The sequence below is a fragment of the Rhinolophus sinicus genome, chromosome 3 (genome assembly GCF_057876585.1).
Source record: "Rhinolophus sinicus isolate RSI-liver-muscle chromosome 3, RSI-T2T, whole genome shotgun sequence".
In the NCBI taxonomy this organism is placed as follows: domain Eukaryota; kingdom Metazoa; phylum Chordata; class Mammalia; order Chiroptera; family Rhinolophidae; genus Rhinolophus; species Rhinolophus sinicus.
Window position 1 is genome coordinate 58,038,724 of NC_142503.1, and position 23,997 is coordinate 58,062,720.

General features: G+C 35.9%; 1 protein-coding gene and 1 long non-coding RNA gene across 26 annotated transcripts in view; one reads left to right on the plus strand and one right to left on the minus strand.

Moving 5' to 3' along the window:
* The window catches only part of MEF2C (myocyte enhancer factor 2C), a 168,028-nt gene that overhangs the window by 131,678 nt on the left and 12,353 nt on the right, over positions 1-23,997 (minus strand). For 7 of the 24 annotated variants that reach the window (XM_019734231.3, XM_074328748.2, XM_074328752.2 and 4 more), the window contains exon 2: positions 20,536-20,622. The gene's annotated coding sequence lies outside the window, so the exon portion shown is untranslated. Of the gene's footprint in view, positions 1-16,097; positions 16,589-16,742; positions 16,898-20,535; positions 20,623-23,997 lie in introns of those variants that run through there. The other 17 variants (XM_019734230.3, XM_019734228.3, XM_019734225.3 and 14 more) reach the window with 13 other exon arrangements.
* LOC109448662 (uncharacterized) overlaps positions 22,341-23,997 on the plus strand; it is a 430,094-nt gene continuing 428,437 nt past the window's right edge. For both annotated transcript variants that reach the window (XR_012495024.2, XR_002137562.3), the window contains exon 1: positions 22,341-22,492. This is a non-coding gene — a long non-coding RNA (uncharacterized LOC109448662). The remainder of the gene's footprint in view (positions 22,493-23,997) is intronic.

The following is a 23,997-nucleotide window of genomic DNA, read 5'->3' on the forward strand; positions in this document are numbered from 1 at the left end:
ATTCTTCATCTGTAAAATGGGGAGTGTAACAGTGCCTATCTCATTCAGTTTGGAGGAATAGATAACTTAATGCATGTAAAGCCTCAAGCCTTTAGAACAGTACCTAAATATACAGTAAGCTCTCAAAAAATGTTAGCTGTGATTATCATGTAAAACAGCTATAATTAATAATACTCTCAAATTAATAATGCAAGTTTTTACACGTATCACAAAAGTTATTAGAATTATTAGAGATATCTGGAGTAGTGATGCTGGATAAAAGTGGAATTCCTAAGTCATAGTTGCACATATCAATTATATTTCTAGTAAATCAGTCTTACTTCCAACTACCAAGCCAGCAAGAATTGAAAACCAACTGGTCAACATATGTTGATGCAGATGGAAAAAGGATACCACTGTCTTTAAATTCCCTAAAGAAAGCCGAGTGGAGAGCCTTATGGTCACTACAGTCTAACCTATCATTACCCGTGCAGTGAGACTCTTTGATGGGCTTCGTAGTCTATGAATAATACATATTTTGGGGATAGCTTTCACAAAAATAGCCTGTCTCTGCTCCAAAAAGACCTATGACTAAGCAAATGTAAAGAAAGAATTACCTCCGAACCACAAAGGAGGGTGGTACCCATGTCGGAAAACGAGGCAACTGGCAAAATTTTTTTTAAAAAGTAGTTTTGAGTTAAACTGGCTCCATCATTTATACCCTAGAAAACGAGGGAAATTTCAAGTTTCAAAACTACTCTTCCCTTAATTTAAAAAAATAAAATTAGGGGAAAAAATCTGATTATGGCGTTATAAATAAAAATGCCTACCTTTTTAGAAGATCTGGTATTTAAAAGATTTCACAAAGCAAAGATTTGTGAATATTCTTTAAGATATTAAAGATATTTAAGAATATTTGCAAATATTCTTTAAGTTCTGTGACTCTCACTAAGAGGATAAAGGCTCTTTCTTCCCTCAGTGAAATTTAGGACTGTATTAACACTTTGAGTGATAAATAGGATTTTAAGGGTTAGTCATTCAGGATAAATATGATCAGGTTTGCCTATGGAGTTTTGTCTCAAAATGGTAGTCATGTATATTCAAACTATAGCAAAGGAAAAGATTCTGGTTGTTATTTTCCTTTGCTACAATTTGAATATACATGGCACCATTTTGAGACATGGATGGATCTTGAGATTATTATGCTAAGTGAAATAAGTCAGACAGAAAAAGTGGAGAATTATATGATTTCACCAATATGTGGTATATAGAAATGAAAACAACAAAGGAACAAGACAAATGAAAAAACAAAAACTCATAGACACAGACAATAGTCTAGTGGTTACCAGAGGGTAAGGGGGGAGGGAGTAGTAGATGAGGGTAAAAGGGATCAAATATATAGTGATGGAAGGGGAACTGACTCTGGGAGGTGAACACACAATGTGATATACAGATGATGTATTACAGAATTATACACCTGAAACCTATGTTACTTTATTAACAATTGTCACCGCAACAACCTTTAATTAAAAAAACAACAAAAAACAATATGCTACTTAATAATGAAGATGAAAACTTTGGGAAAAGGAAAAGATTCTGGCTGTTCTTCAGTCCCTGTGACTCTTCCCCTAATACTGGCAGTAATAAATTAGCAAGGCTAAGTCTACCATCTTGTAATGTACTATGGCTATTCTCCCCGACCCCACTGCCGAAGGCTTTGAGGGGAAGAGTAAGAGGCTCTGACATCCCATAGGATTCAACCAAATATTTATTCAGTTCACCATCTGTGATTCTTGGTGTAGCGTCACCTTTTTATCCTAAGAACAAATATTCGGGATTACCAAAAACTAAACAATTCAAGTATCTATAGACTAATTAAAAGTAAAGTTACCTGACACATAAAGTCCTGGATAAATTAAAGTATCGGCAAGAGAAAGTGAACTCCAGAACTGTTGTTTACCACACATCTTAAATATATGTGCCCTGTTCAAGTCATAAAAAACATTACAAAATAAACTCATGACAGGCATGGATACACTTCTACATTTGAAATATAATGAACAAGAATTCATCTTTCTTTAGGTATTAATAAAACTTATTATAACAATCATTTGATACAACTCTAGAAAGATAATTTAGCAATTAATCTATATGATGTGACAACAAAGCCAATAAGGTCCGTTTAAATTATTTTCTTGCTAAAATGCACCGAGTTATTCCAAAACGGTCTCAATATACTCGCATGCTGCTTGAGTTGTTTATGTGACAATATATCATAATCATAACATTTTTATGACAGAAATTATGCCTTAAAATATATTTCATAAATTTCTTTTATGCAGAAATCTAACGAGTTTTCTGATATAAATATATATAATTAATGCTAAATTTGTATATGATTACACATTAATATTGTTTCTAAATCGTCATTTATAGCTCATGTGAATTATAACATTGATTAAAAAATGTTTAATTTTCCTGAACTTTGAGTTGCTCTTCATACCAAAAATTATTTTAAAAATCTAAAATTCGCACTTAAGTGCATTTTAAAATCTTCAACTCTGGGAGGTATTTGAATACCATATCTGCATACAAAATGTAAATGTGTCCACTATCTATCTGCATGTGCACATATATGCAGTATGTACTTATTACACATACTTAAAATTTCAAATTCTGCTAACTTATTAAAGTTATTTCAGGAACGAATGCAGGTTTCTATTGCTTAAATATTTTATTTATTTATATAAAACCAGAGAAATTGTTTTCTATGAAGACAACAAAAGAAATTAACTTTTATTTAGAATACTTGATAGGAATAGAAACACCCAAATAAATAAAATTAAGTTTCAGAAATATTTACCTATCATGCTTTTAAAATGTGAAAATCTATAAAAGAAAAATGTCACATTATTTTGAGATAGTACAATTTATCAAGTGTCTCCATATAGGATAAGATAGTTTAACTGCTTTTGGTTTAATTTAATGGTGTCAAAGACTTAAGGGAACCCATATTACCTATGAAGTGAAATAATTGGTATTTATGACTATACCCTACATAGTATATCACAGTATTTTAAAATAAAGCCTTGATTTGAGTAGGAAAGTAGTTTGTTTTTAGTATGAGATACGTTTAATGATTATGAAGTAAATTTCGTAATTGGAAATTGGGTTTTTTTGAAAAAATCTTTGGTTTATTTTAAACATTCCTATAAAAATCTAGCCTTAAATTTAAATACAATGCATTCTGTCCATCATTAAAGACGTTTGTGAACTGTTACATTTTTATTTTTAATGGAAAATAAATATTTGGTCAAAAACATGTTTAGAGGAAAGCTTTTGGTTTAAAACTATTGTATTATAAAAGTTTCTTAGAAATCTCTTAAAGGCTGAGTACAAAACTAGGGCAATGCATATATTCTCAGTTACTCTTTAAAAAAAAACCTGTAAAAGTGACTATAGTGGCATGTTCTGACACATTCTTTTCATAAACCGAACCCTGTTAGTGACAGCAGAACAGATTGTGTGCATCTGCTGGGAATGAGCCAGATGACAGTGGAAAAACGCACATGGATACCTTGGCACAGCAAATAAAAAATGGAGAAAAAAAGACCTGGAAGAGAAAGTGCTCAACTTTAATTGAAACATTCTTTCCAACATGATGAACTTCATCCAACCACCTCTTGTAGCCTGTCAATTTTACATATAAGAATGTGTTTTAAAAGGGTCCTTTGTAAATTAGATCTGTTTTGTCCTCTCTTAGCACTAAATAATTGACTCAGGTTTTGGATTATTTCTTCAAATTATGGCAAATGTAGTAAGCATTAAGGTAGAAAATGAGGCCAAACCACTCTACCACAGTCTGGTACAAGAATGCTAAACTTTCAAAAACCCTTTCAGGTTTAAGTCAAATTTTAAATATCTGGGTTAAGTTTTGAATTATGTGGGTATTATACTGCTGCATGCTAGAGATGCCACAATTCAAATATTCTGCAAATGTGACTATTGTAAATGCTGCTTGCACTCAATAGTGCTACAATATTTTATTTTATGCTGATCAACCACAGTATTGTTTAAACAGTTGGCTCAATAGCACTAGAAAGGTCCATACATAAAAACAAATGTGCTTCTATAAATCATATCAGGAAGTTCTCTTGGATGCTCTGATTACAATGACAATTTATTCTATACAGTATACAATGCAAATTTTAAACTGAAGACCAAGTTGTTTAATAGATTAGTAGTCTGACTGAAGCAGCTGCAGTCAAAAAAAAAAAAAAAAAAATCTGGTGATTAACAGCCATTTTCCAGTAATCATAACCCTGGAAAGGGCTACTAAGCAGGGGGAGGGGGTTGCAGATGGGAATAATTCTCTAAGCCCATGTGCCTTAGATGGCTCCATCATCATCATGCAGACTTATTATTATTATTATTATTTTTAAATTAAAGTTTTTAGAGGCATCCTTGATTGCAGTGTTGGGAGCTGTCCATGCTGTTTTACCATAGCGAAGTCCACTACGAAAGAGTTCCTTGCACTGAGCACTCTTTAGCCAGGCATTAAAACAGGGCTAGGAAAGAAAGCTAGTGTGAGGTGCACACTAGAGGGGCATTATTCCAGAGCATGAGAATAATTTCAAATGGTCACAGCTCCACAGGCTGTCTACACTGGGCAGACCTCATCAACATAACCTGTCATCCAAAATATGAATTTCTTTGAGAAACTAAGTGACTATAAATGGTGAACAAAAAGGAGGTAAATGGACACTTGAGACCAGAAATAGTCCCATTTTCATCCACATCTTACTTAAATTTATTTGTGTTATCAAAAGGTACAATCCTCAGGTAAAATTCTGCATCTTCTGTACTACTTTCTATTTCTTCTCACATGAAGAAAAATACCCAAATTAAGATAATTTGAATCTGAAATTTGATAAACTATAATTCAAATGAACGATCTATCAAATCTGGAAAATGAAAAAGGACAGTGGAGTGCTATTTACTTACTTTTTAACTACTCAAATAAAAAATGCATTTTGCCTTTACTAGTAAATACGATTCATTAATTTATTCATCAAATAGCTATAGATTACCTAGTATATGCAAGAGTAATTGTGAAGGAATAGAAAGATGTGTAAATGACACTCATTCTTCATAAATTAATTCTGCCTCCATATACAATCAAAATTATGTACTAAGAAAAAGTAAGGAATATTAATGTGTCCTTCAAAAGTGGATAATACTAATGCTAAGGGGAACAAAACCTGTAGAACTCTCGGTGAGGTTGTTCTCACTATTAAAACCACCTAATAATTCTATGTACATCAAATGTTTCCTCCAAACTGAACGTTTATTAAAACTAAGCAATAATCTACCTGGAATTCATCCATTTCAATAAACGACTTTTAAAACTTATAGATGAAATTATTTTTTCCTTGGTTCCATTTATGTTCTAAAAACAATATGATATTTATTTAATAACATCTGATTCTGTGAAATGTTTTGATGTTCTTGAAAAAATATATTGTACTTAGCGATCATTAGCACTGGCCTAACATCGCATCAGAATTAGATAGAGCCTTGCCCTGAAAGTGACCCAATTTTAATGATATGAAAATATTATTGAAAAAAAATCAAAATAATTATCCCACCAAGCATTTCTAAGTGATCATCATTCGCAGGAAGAAAACATATTAAAATAATGTATGGTGCTATGATAATAATTTACTAATTACTGATCACTTACATTGTGCTTTTAGATGTATTATGCTGTTTAATCCTTACAACTCTAAGAGCTGGGTGGTCTTATAATCCCCATTTTACAGATGCTGAAACTGAGGCTTTCTGGTGGTTAAATAACTTGCCTAAAGTCACTCACCAGTAAATGGGAGGCTGGGATTTGAACCCCGTTTGTTCTTTGTTCATAACCATTCCTCTCTATTCTTTATGGGCCACTTTGTCTAATAGCACACATATGTATAATTCAAGGAATGATATTAAGTATGGCGATGGGGTCATCACTCTTTTATGCTTGCAAACAAAAAGAACTGATTTTCTCTTTCTCTTGTAGTCATCACCAGCTTCTCATGCTTTTTGTCTGTCTCGCTGCTTTCCCCCTCCTATTCCCCCTCCTCGCCGCCCTGCATCCTGTCCTGCACATGCACATGCACCTTGAACTTTTGGCCTGACATGAGGTTTTTACAGAACATCATGAAAGCCATAGCTTGGTTCAGCTACTCTAATAACTGTACCCCCTCCTGAGACTTCATAATGCTGTGCATTTTTGCTGTGGATGTACCATCTACTGACTCTAAAGCTGTCAGTGGTTCCTTACAAAGACATCATCCTGAAGTTTTTGCTGTTTCAAGATCAGTGTCTGGAGCTCTTTCATGACATGGCATTGTGCTGTGATGAACCACATCAATCTCTGAAGTGTAAGGAGATAAGTCCACACCTGAAACAATTCTATGATCTCACATGTATAGTTAAAACAAGTTAAAAGTGCACATGCTTCCTCACAATACCAAATATTTTGAAGCAAGAAGGGAACTCAGGACAGAATCCAAAAACAATAAAAAACTAAGGTAAAAAAGGGTGAAGTAAAGAATTCTTTGATTTTTGAAACTATAAAATGAGGGGGGGGGGGATCACACAGCACCCACTCTAACTAAAGAAAGGTCAGTCCTAAAAGGGACACTGTCCATTCATCTCAACCAAAGGGCCACAGGGAAACAAGCAATGGGCCTGAGTATTTACCCGGCCCCTTGCAAATCCATTTAATGACATTGTGGGAATTTCTTTTTGGTTTATGTAAGAGGAGAAAAACTCAACAGTGAAAGAAAAGAAAGATTTCGTCAAAATTATTTCCTTAACCTATAACCTATATAGACTCTAAGTGGTCTTTGGATAAGTACGAGAAATGAACAAATGGATACACTTACTATTTTTTTTAATAGTCAGGTTTGTTAGGCTTGATTCAGTTAAGAAAAAAATCCTGATGGAATTAGGTCTGGATTTATACCTTTTTAACATATTAACTGTTACAGAAGAAGGCTGAAAAGATCTACTTTCTGGACCACAAAACCTTTCCTTAAAGACCACCCAACAACTTAATGAGGTTCCTTAAATATGAATGAAAATCAGGCACTTTAAAAAAGTACAGTACTTGGTAATTTATTGGTTAACAGTTAAAAATTTTTAAATTCTTGCCCAGAGAATTACCAACTACAGGAACCTCCACCAGATTCATGTTTTAACCAGGTATAGTTTTATAATGTTTAAATAGCAAGAAAATCCATTTTCTAGTCAAAAATTTTCATCCAGTACACATTAAACTGGAACTTTACAATGTATCTAACAATATTTATCGAGTGGTAATGATTCAAATTATCCTATAGCTCCGGAGAATTCCAAGAAGATAAAGAAGTCCTGTACCATCTTCTAAATAAAAGCAGTTTTAAAGGTTAATACATCTGATTTTTAAACAGAATGCCTAATTTTGTAAGAAATAAATGTCAAAAAATTACTGACTCCTAGGTATATTAATATATGCAAAAAAAGTTCAACATTTTTCCCCCTTGCTAATGAGCCTTGAAAGTGTGCCAGATGTAGGATCCTTGTTCATAACACCTATTGCCAAGATTTGGCCATTATGATCATACTCTTATGAGTGCATTTACATTTTAAGATCTAAGTTGTATTAATTTCTTGACACTTATTAGGAAATATTTGCATCCACAGTAAAAATAGTTGCTTGATATTTAAATATAATTAAAATGATCTTTCTTATCTCTTTTAAAGAGAAAATTAAATTACCTTTAACTGTTGTTCTGACTTGGTAAATTTTATATAGGCAATTGACAATTGGTTTAGTGGGTTAATGACTAAACTAACATTTATACACCATTTGCATACTGCTAAATCGATAACTTAGTATAAAAATCAAGTTGCAACAAATATTTATTATGTAGTAGCATTTCTACTTAAGGCTCCACTTAATATATTTCTATAAGAGAAGGCTAGTTTTAGAAAGGTGTGCTGCAACAACTTGACTATACTTCACATAAATGAGAATGCGCTACTGATTGAAAGGAGCCATGGTGGCTAGAAATTATATTTTAATAAGATTTTAAAAAATCGCATTGGTAACGAGTGAAAAATGTCACTGGTAATTAAAGACTGGTTTTAACAATTTTTTACTCATTATTTTACAAGGAGAAGTATGAGTTTTCAGACTACAGTTTCAAATGTAAATGCAGATATTTGGAAGTTGATTTATTTTGCATGGTAATAAGCACATCACTTACACTGTACCTCTCAAATGAAGAGGATAAACCAAATCTGAAAACTGAAGCTCACATTTTCTCTTTGTGCTCTGTATTTTGACCTAGCAATCATTAAAAGTGTGTCTATCAATAAAAATGACTGTAGTGCCACATATTGTGGTGGAACATTGCTATTTCCTGGGATAAGTACAAAAAACACTCAATGTTAATTTGCATCACAAAATGACCTAACGTATCTGGAATATAATGCACAGGCTTCATTGAAAAGAAACCATTATACTTTTTCTCTGCAAAATAAAAAAAATACAGACATCTGATTGGGCCTGTGTGTACTAAGGGGAGGAGGATGGGGAAGAGGTCTCATTTTCTATCTTACACCTATTGTTTTATGTATTCTAAACTGCTATCTGGGAAGAAAATGGAAACCTACTGAATTCACTTTGCAGTTAATGTCTTAGTGATTTAAGAGGCTGAATTTCCAAGTTAAAGAAGGCAGACGTTATGCTTTTCCTTTCCCAAAGTGATTGCCCAGGAAGAAGGCTCTCTGCTCCTTAGCCTACACAAGAGGAAAAAAAGGACATGACTTCGGGCTGAAATCACTCCGAGACAGAAGAGGGGAAGTTTATGATGTGGCACTGTGCACTGTATCTGGTCTGCAGCCAGGAAGTTTTCATTTTGTAGCTCTGCTGCCAGTACCTGCCCTGAATATTCAGAAATAAAAATACACCAGAGCTCTACCTTAGAAACTGGATGTTACAAAGAATTAAAAGAGTCTATTTTACTTTCTTCATCCTGAGTGTAATTACTGTTTTTAAAAAGAAAGAGCTAAAGCTATAGTAACTGAAGGGTTTTTTTTTTTGTTTTGTTTTCCTTTTTAAACTTCTCAAACTACCTTCCCACAAAGCCATTTAAGTTAAATAGGACATTTACAGACTCACCTACATGACGGATATAACTTAAAACATCTGCTTAGACATGCATGTTCTGTTCAGATATAAAGAACATGGCAAAAATACTGAAAAATATAGGGGCGTTATGATATTAATAATGTGTGTTCTGTGTGTGTGTGTGGTGTGTGTGTGTGTGTGTGTGTGTGTGTGTGTGTGTGTGTTCATTCATTAAACAGATTTTTGACTGCAATTAGGTAGCCGGTCTTATAAAGGCTTCCTTGTGTGACCATGATTTCTAAAAATAAAATGCTCCAGTGAATATTTCTGCTAAATAATCACATCTTCAAAATTACTTGAAAGAAATCCCAATCCCTTATGTTACATTAAGCAATAATACCAGCTTTCCATAATGAGCCTTGGTTGTACACCTTATGCGTGGTCAACAATTAATTAGAAGGTTAAAAAAAGCATGTATACTCTATTAAGTAGTAGACTAATTTCCTGGTCTGTCTTTACGTATTTACATTAGCGCATCTATTTTCTAATTTTGCAAATATTAATACATAAACACATCTAAACCAAAGCTGCTTATCTTTGAGGTTCCCGGGAAGACACATTCTCTTCCTTATCATTCTAAACTTGCTGAAAGAATCATAGACATGTAAAAGGAAGGGAGAGGTAGTGGTTAGCTGTTTAAAAAAACAACAAAAAAACCCACTTTGCATTCTACCAAAAGCCCATATCCACCACTTTTTAAAACCAATATGCTAGAGAGCCACAGTATCTGAGAACAATTTATATGACTTCTTCATGTGCATCTTATCTATGACAACAAGATACAAGAAGAAAACCAGACCATGCTCAGGATGATATTTGTAAAAAGCAGGTTCTCAGCAGGGACTGCTCAGAGATCAGGTTCTCCAGTCTCTAAGTTTAAGGTACTTATTTAAGTCACTGCTAGAAGATTTGCATTGTCATTCTAAATGAATCACAACCACTTGCAGGATGAACAACATTGCTCCATTCATTTCAAATTTACAGCATTAAGAATTAATAAAGTCTCTATAACATCTGCATTATTAAAGAGTAATGATTCCTGCAGAAATCTGCCCGTAATAGGTTTACTGTTTATATCGTTTGTAATATCGCCAATTTCCTTTGTAATATCCTCAAGATTTTCTTTATGTGTACTTTGAACTTTGTTTACACTAGCCACTATATTTTAAAAATAATTAGAGATTTAACTTGGGCAATATAATGACAATGCACAATAAAGGCATTATGGTGATGACAAATGAATGTTACTCATCTTATCACTTGAAAGCAAAACATGGATTTCTGTAACAGGTACCACATACTATCCATACTTAATAAGAACGTGACTTTTTGCAGTAAACGTTAAATAATACAAAGAAACGTGAGATACTATTTTTAGGTAATGTTTTTTATAATCTTATTTTTTACAATGGTGCTCTGTTATAGAATTTTCTTTATTTACACACACATAAACAACTAACATAAGAACATCGATGCTATCTACTTATTCTTAAGAGAAAGTTAGGAAACGGGTGCCTCTAGCTCCCTTTATCCCTTTATATCTCAATTCATCTATAAAATAGTTACTATTGAATTCTTGTTTTGAGCAAAATTAATTCTAGTACACTTTATGAAAGTTAAATTATTAAAATTACAACACTTTCATAGACTTTTTTCACGATTCAGTGTGAGAAAGGTTATTAATAACTGCTTTTAGAAAAACCCTGACAGTTTCCTTTGCTTACTGACTACAGCAGACCATCAGAAATTATTTTTTCTCATGCTGTTATTCACTTACTTACTGCATATTTGCTTCAATTCTCCAAGGGGAAAAATGTGGCTCTTGTGGGAAAGGTCCACCCCTTTCTACGTTTGCTTCCTTGAACTAAAGGAATACACCCCCTTACATTCTTTGAAATGTATCCAATATGCACAGAATTGTAATAGCACTGTATTATTGTCCAAATCAGAAAATCTTAAATGAGAGTTAAATATTGTTAAAATGCGGTATGTTCTGAATCAGAAGAACTAAGTGACGCATATGTATCTAGATAACAGCAATGAACTATATTCAGTCTAGTGTCTAAAAGTTTGGATGCTGATAACACTTGTGTTAATGAAAGAAATTTGTGAGTTTTTGTGCATGTGTGTGTTGTATGGAGACTCGGGAAGAAGCCCACAAAATGCTACAGGTTTTTGAGGGCATCCTTTGAATTTAAGACCCATTAGGGGAATGCCTCCTCCCTTTCATAACTATTTTAAAGAAAAAATATTCAGAAACTAAAGTATCCATCTTCGTAAGTAGAGTCAGAAAGCTATTTGAAATCACAGATGTGCAAAAATATTGAAAGTCTACACTTACCCTAATGACAGAAAACTCACACCAAAGTTAGTATCTACTAACTTCTACCTCATTAAGACAATCTTCTGGTCATGAGAAGTTATGTTCTAATAAGTCTTCCTCCAATTATGTAAAATAATATACTCCCAACGCAAGTATTATTTTATTTTCTAATAAAGTGACATACTCTATATTTGTGGGAATCTGTACATTTATATTTACTTTTTTTTTCTAAATGCTCTTTTTCTTCATTCCACTTTTACAAAGAAATTCCTAAGTGTCAAGACACAGAGTTGGCAAAATTTTATATCTCTTTTAAGATATTTTAGTGTTTAAATGGTTAGTCCCTTAGCAATTTGCTCATCAGACATTTCCGGATGAACACAACTATATAATTTCCAGGCCTACAAAATGGAAGCTATGCTATTCTGCCTATGTTTTTCACTTAAAATAAGACTGACTATAAACAGTAAATATATAAACTGGAACTAAAGATAATAAACTTATTAAAACTTAGTAAGATATTGTTATGGTCAAAGAAAACCTGAAAGTGTGTGCCACAAATCCACTCAGATGAAACATCTCATTCACTAGAAGTTCCTATCTTATTATAATGCACAGAAAATTAAACACATAAATATTAATTTTATGTATCACAGAAGATGTTGGCAATGAAAATGTAATGTTTACATTTATGGGTGACTCATTAGTGTTTTATTGTGTGAAACACTAGGAGGCATCAGTTGGGTAAAAAAGGAGTTCAATTTTTAAAGAAGCAAAAAATTACTGTAGAGTTGGATGTGTAAGAAGTTGGGGTTTTCAAAATGCTATTATGTAAACCAAATTTTATTCTCTGAAATAAATTCTCAAAACTTCATATTTTGTTATAAAGAATGATCTATATGTAATATTCATAAATAATTTGACAAATAAACACCTATCAAGATATATTTCAAATATGGATTCATAATTATATAATTACACATTTTTATGAAGAATATATTTTGTAACAGAATAACATAATGGCTACTGACTATTATGCATTTTCTACTCAGTTACTCAATACCATGAGTGCATATTTTATTTCTGGCAAATTCTGTTTTGTGCTATCTACAACCCTCTGAAAATATCTACTGCAATTAAGCCTTGTAACTGTTTCGCATAAGCAGTCAGAACTTGATGTCTGTTCATAAAGAAGTGATGGAACTTAAAATTTAAGCAATGAAGACACATATAAAAAGGACATGCTTTCTCTTATTTTACTATTGAAAGCCTGTCATTTGAAAACTGAGTTTTCCACAGTTTGAATGGCTCTTCATAACGATGAAGCAACAGGGTTGTGGTATACTTATCTAGCAGTCATTTGAAATTGGACTGTCTTGCCATTTCTCAACAATCAGCTTTTATCTTTGACCTATCAAAATAACACATGAACTGGGTAATCCGTCTTTTGTAAGGTGCACAGACTGTTGTCGCTCCTGGTTTTGTGAATCGCCTCTGTAATCTGGTTTGATTTCCTAAAGATGACAGATCTCGGTGAACAGTCAAGCTTTACTGAGTGCAAGGCAGTCCACGCGCCCATGAGATTAAGGTACAGTGCTGAGAACGGGGATCTTAATCACCTATCCTTCCACATGCAGCACACAGACTGATCATCAGTGATTAAATCTTTTCATTGTGTCCAGCCAGTCTCTATAGTCATAAAATGAATATGTGCATTTTTATAAGTTTTAGATATTCATTTGCGGGGTGTTTTCTCAGAGGATGTGCTTTTGAAAAAATGTAGAACTTTCTTAATAATCTCTTTAAAGTCCATTCTGTGACCCTTAATTGCGTATGAAATTTTCCCATGTTGTTTTGAACCATGTCCCTGAAGCCAGGGTTCTCTGCTTAATAACTATTTTTTTTTTATTTTTTATTATGTAGCACAAATGTTGCTGCACAGATATTTCCCCATTTTTGTCACTTTCTGAGATTTCATAGACTCAAAATATACCGCACATAGAATTGGGAAATAAAACCACAAAATATACTACAATGAACAGAAGAAAGTTTTGAAATATAATGTTAACAGTGGCCAAGGAGTTATTTAGCTCAGTTTTTTATAAAAGGAACTTAAATAAAAGAAATAATTTCTTTGAAAGATATGGTTGTACTGTTATGCAATTTATTGATTCGGTAAAGTGAGCGCCAAGGAAGATAGTCATAGAAATCTGAAAAACATAAAATATGATGCTTTTTCAAGATTCAATTTTGAATCCTGAGATAGTCCTTTTCCCCATTGGAATGAGCCATTTCCCCCAAATTTTGAAAACTGAATATGTTTACTAAAAAGAAAAGAGGCAAGATGCAGTAAAGTTCTTGTTATTTAAATTTCCTGTATTTAATGTGTTTCTATTCTGAAAAGTTAATATATGTAATTGCATACTTTTAAAGTATGAACAGCTCAGGAAAGGTGGAAAATTGATTTTTGTTATAAAGTGCTCATTTTTTATTTAAACCAAAGAAAAATTATTATTTAATAAAAGTTGTACCTTTAATATTGTCTTTCACTATATTCCACATACTTATACAGCAATCAGAATGCAAATAGTGTAATTAATAAATGGAGTAAAATACTGTCTTTAGTAAGAAGTCTGGAAAATATGCCACAGATACTCCAAAGTTGTGTGAATTATGTTAATAAAAGAACAGTAATTTTAATGAAGTTTAGTAAAACTTGAAGTAAAGATAACTGCCAACTATTGTCTTCTTAAGTTGATTTGGGGACCATATTTTAAACAAACATTGAGTTTAAAGTGTTTTGACAAAAACTTTTAGAATTGAGTTAGTAGTCTAATATATAGCCAAATGTATTTTCCTACAAATAGAATGAGATATTTTAGAGATTTTTTTTTCCTCTTCAGAAAGGATATTAGATAGGTACATCTCATTTAATTAATACCTATCAAGTTCTGAACCACTTGCTTTAGAACTACTCCTTTTAACTTAAATAATTTCATGCATACACTAAGATAATAATATAGTTTCTTAACTGCATTATATTTAACTGAAACTGATGGAGAAACAAACATACTGCTTGTGCCATACTGATACATACTGAACGCTTTCAAAGACTAGCCAAAACTGACATTATTTAAAAAATTAATTAAGATGTTTTAGTTTTAAATTGGAGATTGTTAATCTATTTAAAGCTAAAATTAGTATGCAATTCAGAGGTTAAACGGGCTTCACAGGTGGTCACATTTCCATGTCTTACCAAGTCTCTAGGGATTCAAGTTATTATACTCTACATAAACATCTTTACTCTGCAACCACAATTCCATTGCAAGGTGCCAGTGAAAAAGAGGCTGGTCACTCTTTTTGACTGGTATAATGAGGTGGCTGGAGTTCCCTTTATAGCACTTAGAAAATATATGCAGTCACTAGCCATTTCACAAGACAGTTACTATTAGGGTTAATATCAGATTCACAATAGTAAAACCCACTTTGCGTCAAAGCAATTCTCCACTGAGGACCGGTTACAGAACTGGCAGAGAGCCCGATTCTACCTATTATACTGTCGGCATTCACATATAAAGGTATTTTATACAAAAGACACACATTCCTAAAATTTGAAGAAAAATAGGTTTTCCCAAAAAATAACTACTGGACCTAGAACAGTCAGAAATGCTTTAGATATAAAATTTCCTTTAAGAATCAATAGCCATATTCTGGGAAAGAGATAACATTAGTATCAAATTTAAATACTTGCATAATATTTAATATTATAAACAATGTGCCTGCCGTGTTTATATATACTTGCTTTGTTCCAACTTTACCACTGAGTTTGGTAACTTTCATCCAAAGTCCAAACAGAAGGCGGTTTAAGTGATTTAACCTTGTTTTTAAACAGCTATGTATTTGACTTGACCTAAACAGCAATGCATATACTGAAACCCCAACATGAACTGTGAAATGTATAGACTATCATGGCCAGGGTATTACTTTTTGTCCACACCAATTAAGAAGCCTTCTATCAAGGCAGCACTTTGGTAAGGGAATGGGATGCACAAAGGTATATTCTGACAGACAGCCATGCTTTAGCTCAAACTAATCCCAAGAATTAGTGGCTCAGAAGCATAACCCAAAGCAAATCAGAGTCTTTGGGGGGACTCAGAGGAGCATCTTTCCACAGTGAACTAACGGCCAGTTCTTAAGGCATGTACTTCAAGGTCACAGAACATTCTGTGAAATATTAAAATCTACCAGCCTCCACACGCTCCACCATATCAAACATGCTAATGACGTGAACTAACTTCATGAAACTTTAAACATATTGGTGTGACAAGAACGAGTCAGGAGTATTTCAATAACTGATGGCAAACGGATAAGACTATCTAAAAAAGTTACTTTCAGCAACAGACGAGGAAATCATGGAATCTAACGAAAAGAATGCACAACAAGCCTCAACTTCAGCCTTCAAAAAGGCAGAGGGATAGACCCAGTGCCGGGAAATATATTGATGCAAATTTTGGAGACAATACCCAGGCTATTTCTATTTTCTCGAGAAATGTCAGAGGTACTTACAGGAAGGAAGACCCGATCAGATTAGTCCTTGGGATATTTTCCTTTCTTAAGAGAGAGAGAAAGAGAGAGAAAACAACAATAATCTTTACTTCGTCCAGCCTTGAAGTGCTTCTCCACCTGATTCAAACATGCAGCCACGGCGACCCACACAGAACCTTCAAAGTCAATCCAATAGCAGCCCGAAGATGTCTGGGGTGTACGCGTGTGCTCAAGTGTCTGTGACTGCGAGCAGAGCAAGCAGAGAGCTGGAGACGATGTGTGTGTGTGCGCGCGCCAGCGCGCGCGCGGAAAGAGTGCGAGCGGGGGAGGCGCGCTCGGGGCCGCGCATTCGCGCGCGCCAAGGCCGCTGGAAGGAGGGGGAACGGGAGGAGGAGGAGGAGGAAGACGAGGAGGAGGAGGAGGAGGAGGAGAAAGTGGCTCTCAGCGGCCGGCCGGATTAAAAGTAACCAGACTCGTCCAGAAAACTGCGTCCAGGAAGGAAGTGACAGAAGACGAATGGGAAAAGGAGAGCCGCTCACAGCCTTTGAAACATCGCGTAAAAACGGCGGGGGGCGGGGGGAATGGTGGAAGGATATTGGGAGGGGAGGCGGGGGTGGCAGGGAAAATCGGAGCACGGGATTCTAAGCAGCGCGAACGACGAAGTACCTCTTGCCTTCTTTTTTTCCCTTTATTTTGTCCTTGCCTGTGTCTTTGCCTCGCGCTGCCTTTCATTCCGTCTCTCCCTCCCTCATAATCCCAAACCGTTGACTCCTCGCGAGCTGGAGAAATCATCAGTTTCACTCTTGCAAAAGGGGGGCGGGACTAGACCTCCGAGCATTTTAATAAAACAAACATACAGCAGTTCGCTCCTCACCCCTCCAGTCTCAACTAGATTGATAAATTACTCCACTACACTACTTTAATTATGTATATGGTATGCAGAATAAATCACTGAACATCAGTACCTCAATCAAGCACTTTTAAATGATAATTGCATCTTGGTGAATCAATCTTTCCATTCCTGACATTTTGCTAATTTTAGTTTTACGGTAGGGTAACGGCACATGCCATACGCACAGCTAATGACAATTCTTTATTGCACCAAATGAAGACAACACCGCGAGCGGCGACTCGCTGCTCTCTGCCGGTACCGTAGCCGAGGACGCCCCGAGAACCGAGTGTTTGGCTGCCGCGCGCTCGCTCCCCGGGGACGCTGCGAGCCAGCCAGCCAGCCAGCAGGAAAGTCCTTCTAAAGTCGGGATCTTTCCTCTGACCAATAGGAGCGCGACCCTAATAGTTGCTCTTGTGACTTTTCTCCCGTTTGGAGACGCGTTAACCACTTCATTCTTCCATCCGTCCGAGCGCTCCTCTATTACTTACGCGTAAAAGCCACTGTCCAGGATATCTGCAGCACCCGATTCCAGCGCGCTTTTCCAGAACGCCCAGAATACGCGATTTTCAGCTCTGGAAGGTCGGAGGGCTAGAAAGTGACCCTACATGGTTCTCAAATTTTAGCAATAAAAGAATCACCAGTATTTGAAATCTCGACTTCATCGCGGGGCCATGAACTTTCTAATCAGTTTGGAAATATTTAGTAAGGCGGCAGCTTCCTCGGAGATTTCCCCCTCCCTCCTCCTACTCTATCTCTTCCACACCTGACTGGATTTTATCCAGGGCATTACCATGTAAACCAAAACAACTTCCCAAATGCATTAGGCTTCCCTATCCGATAGCGGATGACTTCAGTTATCCTGAAGAGTTTCAGCTGCACAGGAAGCAGAAATAGAGACTGATAAGGAAGATACTACTTACGTTAAAGTTTAAAAAATAGATCAATATTAAAGATTTTGTAAAGGCTACTAGGGCTTGGGAACCTCCCTTCTCTAGCCAAATTACTCCACACCCATTAAAACCAAAGATAACATACACCAATTAGTACACAAATCATGAAAAGACACGATTGCATGCCAGTAGAACTATAGTTGATATAAAATGTTTAAACCAAGTTTTAAAATTTCAATATTGTAAAAGGAAGAACTGAAAACATAATGGGGAAATAAAAACATGGAATGTACAAGAGTAGACAATAGGAGTGTACTGAAATATCTAGCTAATTAAAGATATTTTCTCACTTAAAAAAATTCCCTTCAGCACTGTGTTTAACCCAATGACTAGTTGCATTTCCTGTTAAGTTCTGCCCTGTGCCTCCAGACTATTTTAATGCGGGAAGACTGTGTGATTCAAAAAGCCTCCTGCTTCATTGCAGGGGCTATTGAAGTGAGTAGCTTTTTTCAGAAGCGTAGGCTCAACATTTAGGCATTTGCCCCAAGGCTTCACTTGAAAGGGAAAGGTTGATTTTACAGGCGAGGACAACTAGATCTGAACAATCTTCAGGCTTCTGGCTCATCACATTGTGACTATCAGCACAACTAAAATGAAACTCTGGCTTTTAGTATAGGAAAGCATGGCAAACTGTGCAAAGCAAGAACCATCTGAAATAGTATTTACTACAGATTAGTATCTGCAATTTATTTGTTTGCCTGTTTGTTTTTCATCTGGTAAGTTTGCTACTATGAATTTATTTTAATAATATGGCAGAGATCATCTGTATTAGGGTTTCATTTAAGGTACAACTTCTAAAAAAGTCCAAAAATTTAAAGGTGCATAGACATTTTGAATACTAAGATACATCTATATATGGTGGTAAAAATGAAATTTCATTTTTTTCCAGATTCACAAATGCCCTAACAAAGCATACCATTTGCAGGAACACCTATGTTTATTTCCATAATGCCTCAAATTAATGTAATGAATTCTAACAGCCTGTTTTACATGTGCAAATAGACATAGGCAATACCTGACTTTGAACCATACTATTTTAGATGGATATAGAGAGTATTTATCACAGTATACTTCAATTTTATATTTTTCTTTAAAAAGAAACTTTTATCTTTTAACATTTTAAAGAATCATTTAATAATAAATATTATAAGAAACCTATAATTATCAATGATAGTACAAGCATTCAAAAGTATGTATAACCTCACACTGGATAATTTGAAAATAATTTAGACCTGGAATGTATCACAATTGGCCTTTTAAAATATAAAATATTCCCCTCAGCAGATTTAGCTTCTTAATTATGTGTGACCCTAAGTTAATATTAGCATTAGTTTCTTTCCCTGGAACTTTTATAGTTGAAGCAGAAGGGGTTGTACAGAAATATACAATAGAAATTCACCTGAGATTTAAAATTATTCATTGGAAATCCACAAAGCAGTTAATCCAAAATGTGCTTTGTATCCTTCTTTAAATACTTCTGGACTTTTTTTTCTTTCTTTAAAATCATCCTTATCCTTCCCATTTAATAGTACTTAGCTAGAATCACAATATTTTCTGGTGTAGGGAGGAGCTGGTACTAGATGTTTGGAGGCCTGGAGTCTCTGGTTCAAGATTTGTGCCTAACTAATGAGTGTGTCTTTTCTGGGCTTCAGGTTGCTTATGTGTTAAATGAATTCTCCAGTGTATTCCAGTTCTATGATTGGAAAGTAGAATATTCTTATACCCGTTAAGCCAATTGGAAGCTTGTAGCCTAGCAGGTTAAGTAAAAGGTTACACTTCCTTTAACACAAAATGATGTGTGGATTGATGTACTATTTAAACTTGATTTTTTCCCCCAATCACCAAATATTTCCTTCATTAAATAATTATCATGTGCTTTATTATACATGTAGATATATATTAACTTGTTTTTCCCCCAAAAGAAATTGTTTAGCAACATATTTAATTAAAGTGTTACAGAAGTTACAGAGAGCATGATCCTCAGGATTTTAACTCTAGGGAAAGCTAATTTCTAATTTCTGTTCAGGGTTGCATGCCATTTTACACTACCTTCCTCTCTTGACTACTTCCTTACATTAAGTCAGCAGTCACTGTGCACTGGGTCTGCCTGCTTTTAAGCTTGGCCCACAGTGGGTATAGCTTTAAAAAATTATTTTAAAGTAAGCTGGGGTGGTTACCACAGCAACCCATTCTAAAATGAAGAAATTAATCTACCCCTCAAGATTATTCAACTGTATAGTATTTGTTGAGAGACAGAGTACTCTCAACACAAACATGATAACTGAACATAGAAGTTCAGAAAAATATAAAAAGTAGTTAAGATATAAATTCCAATGGCATTTAAGGTTATTTTTTAATAGTTACAGTAGAGATGACATACATAACTTCCCCTAAAGTGGATTCATTGTAAAAGAGACTTGCAAAGATAGGCCCTGAAAGATAACAGCTTTAAATAAAATTATATGGTATTGCTTATAATATAAAGCATGTAATGGTTATATAACTTTTTATCACTTTTATACATGTCTATATCATAAATACATAATGACAAAGAGTTTGGCAGTTTTACCTCTATGAATCAACTTTGTGGTAGATGTAACAAATGTTAAGCACTCACCACATACACATACAGTCATTTGCCTTCCATTCTTTACTTCATCTCTTCATAGAAGTTACTTCACAGTTTGCAACTCTTCTTTGGCACCTTAAAATGTGTAAGTACAACAAGGTATATAGTTTTAATTAATGTTTTTAGAATGCTGATTATTAAAGTACATTCAAATAAATTTATTTCTGAAACTTCAAATCTAAAGTATCATAAATGTTAATTCTAGTATGAAACCAAATGAATGTGGATTGAATATAAAATAATTAAAATCATCATTAATTGTTATGATACTTATAGCCTTCGCTATAAATAGTACCAAATATCTAAATTTAAAAAATTCTTTAGGTACAGCTGTAGCACCTGCATAGCCTATACCGTATGGACTACCTGTGACGGAGAATCTGCAACATACAAAGGATTTGTTATTGCAAGCCAAGGTTTAATCATATTCGTTATCTCATATCCAAATATCCTATATTTATCTCTTTTTTTTTTCCTTTAATTTTGTATCAGATGAAGAATTACAAGGAAGGAAGTCAAATCCCTGCTATTCCAAGCCAACAAAATTTGTCAGGTTGGGATACTGAAGTTGTTGAAAGGGCAGCATCTTTTATGCATTGCCCAAAGGCAAATTTAAAATAGTTTGGGATTAGTGATGTGAATTCAGGACCCTCTACGAATGCTACTGCCAGTAAGACCTTCCAAGCACTGTCTAACTGTACTGAGCCTAGACAAATGCCCTGTATTCTAATCTGTTTGAAGCTACCTTTCTATGACTTTGAGAACACAAACGAACTTTTCCCTTGGCTGCAAAATGGGTCTAGTCCTCCCAACCTTGAGACATATCTGACCATCATGGTCAATATCCCTTCTCTCATTTGTACCTGTAAGACTTTTCATAGTAAAGAGTTAAGATTTATGAAATCTCTACATTTGGTTTGACATCCTTAAGATTTGCTTTTATTTTTAACTTGCTTTTGAGTCAAGGAGAAATGAAGAATTTTGGCCACTTTTATTTAGGGGTGTTAGCTGAGTTTAGTCTTTGAGGCTAAGGCCCACAGTGAGTTACTCTCAACTTGGTGACTGGTAGTCAGTACCAAGTGACTTGGTGAATTCCCTTTCTCCCAGCTCTGCTTGGTTTTAACAGTCTATTACGTGGGGATCATAACACACATCTCCCAGGGCCTTTTCACCTTATAGAAATGCAATCGTCATGAAATAATGTCTGAAAGATATGTTAAGGTTTTTAAAAATGCCACCACAAATTATAGTACATTTCTTCCTTATCCTGTATCAGCGTGCCCAAATAAGGATGGATCAGTAATTTGCTTGCGATAAAAAGTATCCATATGCATGGCTAAATTTAATGGACTTTACCTTTACTTACTAAATTAAATGTTCTTTGGAACATTGATTCTATCCCATTTCTTGAAATATCACAGAAACCTTCAATTCAAAGAATGGATTTTCACACATCCCCTTTTAACTGTTTCTTCTAGATACCTCTCTACGTGTGTGTGTCCTTTAATTTTTAAAGATCTTTACCCAGGATCGGAATGGGGGTAGGGGTTAAAAATCTCTTCCTGCGTTTTGGTGCCCACTTCTTTGTCTGGAAAGCAGAGGGCTGGGATTCAGTCGGGACGGCCCCTTAAAGACCCAGACGGGGGAGGCCTCTGATTTCAGCAGCTCACTCCGATGAGTTATTGATTGCAGGCAGCAACAATCCCTCCGGATGATTTGTGTGGAAAGTGAATCCGCACTGGCTGGGCGTTTAGCAGAGGCGCAACAGCCCAACGCTATTCAATTATTGCCGGTCCTCCCCTCAACACTGCTCTCACCACCTCTATACTCCTTTCTCTACACCGCTCCGCTTCCCCTCACCCACTTTTCTCCGCGCGGACAGAGCTGAGGGGGCGGGGGCTCCCTCAAGGGAGCGTTTCTAGAGCTCGGAGGCAGCTAGTAGGGGGTGAGTGCGCCACGTGCGTGCGCCACGGGCGAGGAGGAGGCGGGCGTGGGGCCCTTCTGGGGCCTGGATGCGCAGAAGGCGGGCGTGGGGCGGGGGTGGGGGGGCGTTGCTGTCTTGGCAGCGGGTATGCCAGGTTGTGTCTAGAGGCGGGATTTCACGGCTTGGGGGAAAGCGGCCGGTGGCTTGGCAAAGAGGCCGCGTGGTGGGCTCTGGGGAACGGAGGAGGACGCAACGCTGGTGGTTTTGGGCTGTGATGGTGTCAGGGTGGTTGTCCTGCTGGTCCGGTTTGCGGATCTTGGGGATATTTCCCCTAGGTTGGCGAAGGACGACCCCAAAGAGCTGAGAATGAGCTCCGAGCGACGTACATAGTGAACTCACCCACGCACCGTGCACAAAGCGCTGGCACGCGGTTCGGGTCCGGCGGCACAAGCTTCTCGGAGTGCTCCGAGCATTTTGCAAGCCTGAGAGAGGGCGAGTGGCACGCTCAGGTCGGGCTGCCGCCCCAGTCCCACACCAGCCAGTCTGGTTTTTCACCTGACAGACGAATAAGAAATGACTGCGTCCCGGAGCTGGATTTTATAGCCCAAGCTTTCAGGCTCTATAGGGTTATTTCAAAAGCTAACAGCCAAACCCTGGTTCTAGTAGTTAAGCTGCCTCGGTGGATGTGCGTGTCTTGGCTAAGGAAAGGCCACAAACAACAAGAAATGGGATACTAGGGAGAAAACACATAACTCCCCCCAAACTTCCTTTCTCCTTTCATCCCCCTCTATTTGTTAGCACGCTAGAATAGTATCGGGGTCTCTTGCAAACATGCCATCACGAAATGCAAATGCGTGTGCTGTTCTTTGATCTGTGTGTGGAGTTGTACCAAGGGCACCAAGCGTGGTGGAAAGATCAATGCTCCAAAGGCATTCTAGAGCACTCGGCTGAATACATCAAAGGTGTAAAATGTTTATATTGTCATGTTCTCAAAGCTATAAGCTGCTACCTAGGTTATAGCAGGTAGCCGCATGTGGCTTTTTAAGTTTAAATTAATTAAAATTAAATTTAAAATTAAGTTCCTTAGTTAACACTAGTCACATTTCAGGTTTTTGACTGGGAAATGTTGAACGTTTCCATCTTTGCATAAAGTTCTATTGGAATAGATTGAATGCTGGTTCAAAAAAGAGAAAGAAATAACCTGCTTTATGATACCATCTAAATTTTAGGACACTGGTATTTGCATTTCTTGTCACTAGTGTGAAAAGTTTTAAAGTCAGAATTTCAGTATCCTCCTGCTGGAGGAAATACTAGGAAATACTTAACAGAAGCACCTAAATTTTTACAGGGAAGGAAAGTTGGGCCCAGGGCAGTTAAGAGATGCACCCCCAAATCATGTCATAAATTTGTAAGGAAGTTAAGGTCACCTGACAGGGTCTAGCACACTTTGTGTCAGACCAGTGCACCTTTCTGCCAGCCCCAGGGCCTGGGGTTGGCTAGGCAAATTAACTTCACAAAAAGGTGAC